Raw genomic sequence first — 6,233 nt, forward strand, 5'->3', positions numbered from 1 at the left:
AATCACTCACCATGATCAAGTGGGAATTATACCTGGAAGCAAGGGTGGTTCAATATTCACAAATCAATCAATGTGATATATCACATCAATACGGAAAGGATAAAAACCATATGATGGTCATTTACGTAGTAATTCATTGGGTGAAAAGCTATTAGCAACGTTTGTACTTTATGCAGTTATTCATGGTTCATATGCCATGAAAACTGAAATTTAAGCCATTTTTTTTTCTTTGGGAGGGTAGTGTTATGTAGCTAAATAGTGGTAATTAAAAAAATCTGTGTATATTTGAACTATGCAACGAGGATTTTATTTTATATTTATTTATTTTTTAATTTATTTATTCTCATTAAACTTTTGTTTTAATGGTCTCAAGATTCTTTGACAGATTTTTGGTCAAGTTGTTTCCATTAAAAAGTACTGATTTTTAAAAAGTAATAACTTAAAACTGCCACACACACACAAAAAAACAAATGATCCACAAAACGTTCTCCTTTTCTTCTGAAGGTTTTATGATGCATTGTTATCATTAACCAGTCTTTTATTATTAAACTTAAATGGCCAATTGATACAAACAGTTCTGAGACCGTTCTTCCACCACTGATTAAGACTGGGGTGGCAGGTATTGGGGATAATATTCATTTAGCCCCCTGAGCTTCCTGGGCAGACTTGGTGACCTTGCCAGCTCCAGCTGCCTTCTTGTCCACTGCTTTGATGACACCCACAGCAACCGTCTGTCTCATGTCACGAACAGCAAAACGGCCCAGTGGAGGATAGTCAGAGAAGCTCTCAACACATAGACTTGCCAGCAACCGTATCAATGATGGCAGCATCACCAGATTTCAAGTACTTGGGACCATCTTCCTGCTTTTTTCCAGAACGACGATCTATTCCTTCAGCTCAGCAAACTTGTAAGCAATGTGAGCTGTGTGACAATCCCACACAGATACATATTTAGCATGATTTGGCCTGGAGGGTTCAGGATAATCACCTGAGCTGTGAAGCCAGCTGCTTCCATGGGTGGGTCATTTTTGCTGTCACCAGCCACATTGCCATGAAGAACATCTTTGACAGATACGTTCTTGACATTGAAGCACACATTATCTACAGGAGGAGCTTCACTCAAAGCTTCATGGTGTATTTCAACAGACGTCACTTCAGTTGTAACATTGACTGGAGCAAAGGGGACCACCATACCCGGTTTAAGAACACCAGTCTCCACTCGGCCCACAGGGACAGTATCCATACCACCAATTTTGTAGATGTTCTGGAGAGGCAGACACAAGGGCTTGTCAGTTGGATGAGTTGGTGGCAGGATGCAATCCAGAGCTTCAAGCAGTGTGGTTCCACTGGCATTCCCATCTTCCACGGGTGACTTTCCATTCCTTGAACCAAGGCATGTTAGCACTTGGCTCCAGCATATTGTCAGCATTCCAACCAGAAATTGGCACAAATCCTACTGTGTCAGGTTGTAGCCAGTTTTCTTAATGTAGGTGCTGACTTCCTTTACGATTTCCTTGTATCTCTTCTGGCTGTAGGGTGGCTCAGTGGAACCCATCTTGTTAACACCAACAATTAGTTGTTTTACACCCAGTGTGTAAGCCAGAAAGGCATGCTTATAGGTGTGTCCATTCTTGGAGAGACCTGCTTCAAATTCACCAACACCAGCAGCAGCAATCAGGACAGCACAGTCAGCCTGAGATGTGCCTGGAATCATGTTTTTGATAAAGTCTCTGTGTCTTGGGGCGTCAGTGATGGTCACATAATTCTTGCTGGTCTTGAATTTCCACAGGGAGGTATCAATGGTGATACCACGTTCATGTTCAGCTTTCAGTTTATCCCAGACCCAGGCATACTTGAAGGATCCCTTTCTCATCTCAGGAGCCTCCTTCTCAAATTTTTCGATAGTTCTTTTGTCAATCTCACCACATTTGTAGATCAGATGACCAGTGGTGGTAGACTTGCCTTAATCTACGTGTCCAGTGACGATGATGTTGATGTAAGTCTTTTCCTTTCCCATTTTGGTTTAGGTTTAGCAGTTGTTTTCATGACACCTGTGTTCTGGTGGCAAATCTGTTGTGAAAAAGCAGATTGTATTTTAAAAACAAATGTGAGATAAATACCCCTTTGGAGATTAAGAAAAAAACTTAAAAGAATGAACCATCAATAAACTTGCAGTATAATATGATGTTACATAGAAGTTGTTTAAGCAGAACAAAATGATACCAGATGGAAAGCTGGATCTACATAAAGGAATGAAGAACACCAGAAATGGTGACTACGTTTACCTATGCAGTGTATAACCTATGGAGAAGTAAAATGTTTGATAATACAAAGGCCAAGAGGGAAGAACTGGAAGTATACTATTATAACTTTCTTTGTTCTATGTTCTGCTGTATAACATCACATGAAAGTAGACTATGTAAATTAAAGATGTATACTCTAAACCCTAAAGCAACCATTAAAAAAGACAACAAAAAATATAGCTAATTGAACAAAGAAGAAATAGTGCAATGTCTAAAAGCACACAAATAATCCAAAAGAACAGGAAAAAAAAAAAAAGGAACCAGGAACAAAAAAGCAAAATTGCAAATTCAAACCTCAGCATATCAACAATTGTATTAGAAGTGAATGGTCTAAATATATATTAAAAGGCAGAGATTGTTAGATTGCATACAAAAGCAAGACCAAAATATATACCGCCTACAAAAAAAAAACCGCTTTAAAAATAGACACAAATTGATTAAAAGTAAAAGGATAGAAACATATCCTGTTAGCACTTAAAAAAGGGCTAGAATGGCTACTGGTTTCAGAGAAAGTAGACTTTATAGTAAAGGATATTATGAGAGTTAAATAGAGTCATTTTATTTGATAAAGAAGTTAACTCATGGAGAGCCTGGGTGGCTCAGTTGGTTAAGCATCTGACTTCAGCTCAGGTAATGATCTCAGGGACCTGGGATTTAGCCCCACATCAGGCTCCCTGCTCAGTGGGGAGCCTGCTTCTCCCTCTGCCTCTGTGATCTCTCTTGCTTTAGCTCTCTCTCAAATGAATAAATAAATAAATAAAATCTTAAAAAAAAAGTTAACTCATCAAAAAGACAGAACAATTCCAAACATATATGAGCCTAATAAAATAGCTTCAAACTACATGAAACAAAACCAAAAAGAACTGCAAGAAAAACATAGAAATCCATAGTTATGGTCACAGATTTTAACACTTTTCTCTTAATAATGATTAAAACAAGGCTGTATTGGTCAGGGTGATCTTTACTCAATCTACTGTTTCAAATATTAATTTCTCCCAGTAACACACTCACAGATGTACCCAGAAATAATATTCGACCAGCTATCTGGGTGTAACTTAGCCCACTAAAGTTGAAACACAGAATTCACCAATTAGAAAGACCAAGTGGAAATCAATGAAACAGAAAATAGAAAAATGATAGACAATGGAAGCAAGGGATTTTTTTTGGAGAAGGTAAATAAAATTGATAACCCTCTAGCCAGAATGATAAGGAAAACAATGAGAGAAGGCAGAAATTGCCAAGATCAGAAATGAAAAAGATGATATTACTGCAGAAACTACAGATGTTAAAAGGATAACAGTATTCATAATATTATGAACAACTTTTTCCAGCAGATTGAACAACTTAAATGAAATGGGCAACTTCCTTGAAAGACATAGGTTGCCAAACTTCACTCAAGATGAAACAGAATATCTGAATAACTCTATCGTTAAAGAAATTGAATTTGTAACAAACAAACAAAAAACTTCTGCCAGGGGCACCTGGGTGGCTCAGTTGTTAAGCGTCTGCCTTCAGCTGTCTGCCTTCAACTCAGGTCATGATCCCAGGGTCCTGGGATGGAGTCCCGCATCGGGCTCCCTGCTCAGCGGGGAGTCTGCTTCTCCCTCTCCCTCTGCGCTCCACCTCCCAGCTCTCCCACTCGTGCTCTCTCTCTCTCTCTCTCTCACTCTGCTCTCTCTCTCAAAAAAATAAATAAAATCTTAAAAACAAAACAAAGCAAACAAAAACTTCTGCCACAGAAAACTCCAGTCCCAGATGACTTTGCTAGTGAATTCTTCCAAACATTTAAGGAATAAATAATATCAATTATACAAAATTGAAGAAGAGGAAGTACTTTCTAATTCATTATGTGAGTCCAGCGTTTCTCTGATATTAAAAGCAGACAAAGGTATTATAAACAAAACTATGGGCCAGTATCCTCATGAAAGTAAATGCAAAAATTCTTAACAAAATTTTAGCAAATTGAATGAAATGATAACAAATAATGATCAAGTGGAGCTTATTCCAGGAATATAAAGGGGGAATGACATTTGAAAATCATTTAATGGAATTTGCCATATTAACAAACGATTTAAGAGAAACCCATGTGATCATCTCAATAGATTCAGAAAAAGCATTAGATGGAATCTAACATTTATTCCTGTTAAAATTTTCCCAGCAAACTAGTGATACAAGGAAGTTTCCTCAACCTGAAAAAGGCACCTATGAAAAACCTGTACTGAATTCATACATAATGGTGAAAGACTAAATGCTTTTACCCTATAATCAAGAATAAGACAGGATGTTCACTTTTTCCACTTCTATTTATATTATAGTAGGGGTTCTAGCCATTGTGATCAGGCAAGAAAAAGAAATACAAAGCAACCAGATTGGAATAGAAGCAGTAAAAATGATTTTAATCACAGACAACATAACTATATATAAAATCCTATGGAAGCAAAAAACTCCTAGGACTGAGTCTGTTTAACAGGGTTTCAGTACAAAAGATCAATGTAGAAAAATCAGTTGTATTTCTATATGTTACCAATGAACACTTGGAAATTGAAGTTAAAAAATGATACTACTGGGGCACCTGGGTGGCTCAGTCGTTAGGCGTCTGCCTTTGGCTCAGGTCATGATGCTGGGGTTCTGGGATCGAGCCCCACATTGGGCTCCCTGCTCCGCGGGAAGCCAGCTTCTCTGTCTCCCTCTGCCCCTGCTTGTGTTCCCTCTCTCGCTGTGTGTCTCTCTCTCTGTCAAATAAATAAATAAAATCTTAAACAAAACCCAACAAAATGATACTACCTAAAATAGCATACAACATATGAAATATTTAAGGATAAATCTGACAAAAGATGTGCAAAATATATACACTCTAAGCTATATGTTATTGCTGAAAAACTTTAAAAAAACAAATAAATTGAAAGATATAATCTGTTTATGAATTAGAAGATACAATATTGTTAAGATAGTTATTGCCTCCAAATTGATCGACATAATCCCACTTAAAATCTCAGAAAGCAAAATGTAGAAATTGACAAGTAGGTTCTAAAATCCATATGAAAATGCAAAGGACCTTGACTAGTGAAAATAACATTGAAAAAGCATAAAGTTGGAGGACTTTACCCACCTCACTTGAACTCTTATTATAAAGCTACAATCAAGAAAGTGTGGTATTGAGGGGCACCTGGGTGGCTTAGTTGTTTAAGCATCTGCCTTAAGCTCAGGTCATGACCGCTGAGTCCTGGGATCAAGTACCGAGTCCTGTCGGGCTCCCTGCTCATCAGGGAGTCTACTTCTCCCTCTCCCTCTGCCCCTCCCCCGGCTCGTGCTCTTTCTTTCTCTGTCTCTCTCAAATAAATAAATACAATCTTTAAAAAAAGAGATAGTGTGGAATTGGTGTGAAAATACACATATAAATCAATGGAACAATAAGGAGTCCAGAAATCAACCCACACATATATGGTTAATTGATTTTCTCTAAATTGCAAAGGCAGTTTAGTGGAGAAAGGATAGTCTTTTCAACATATGTTACTGGAATAATTGGATATCCATATGCAAAACAGTGAGAAAACCAAGAGAAGTGAAAGCAGTACCCAGTCTGTACACAAATTCATGGCAGCTCTATTTTCCAGTTTGGGACTGGAAACAACCCAAATGTCCATCAACGTGTGAATGGATAAATTGTGGAATCCTGCTTAGCAACAAAAAGGAGTGAACGTGCAACAACATGATGGAATCTCAAAAGTCTTAATGTTGAGTAAAACAAACCAGTAAAAAATAATACATATTGTATGATAATATTAATTTAAAGTTATATGGATGTGTTTATTATCTCATTATTTTGGTGATCGTTCCATGGGTACATGTTTAGGTCAAAATCCAACAAATTGTGCATTTTAAATATTTGCAATTTATTGTCTGTCACTCATACCTCAATAAAACTGTTTA

At 37.4% G+C, this 6,233-nt stretch overlaps 1 pseudogene; it reads right to left on the bottom strand.

Annotated features, from left to right (window-relative positions):
• Positions 1-635: 635 nt before the first annotated feature.
• LOC113925023 lies at positions 636-2,017 on the bottom strand (annotated as a pseudogene).
• Between the last annotated feature and the right edge of the window lie 4,216 nt (positions 2,018-6,233).

The sequence above is a fragment of the Zalophus californianus genome, chromosome 2, assembly GCF_009762305.2.
Source record: "Zalophus californianus isolate mZalCal1 chromosome 2, mZalCal1.pri.v2, whole genome shotgun sequence".
Lineage (NCBI taxonomy): Eukaryota > Metazoa > Chordata > Mammalia > Carnivora > Otariidae > Zalophus > Zalophus californianus.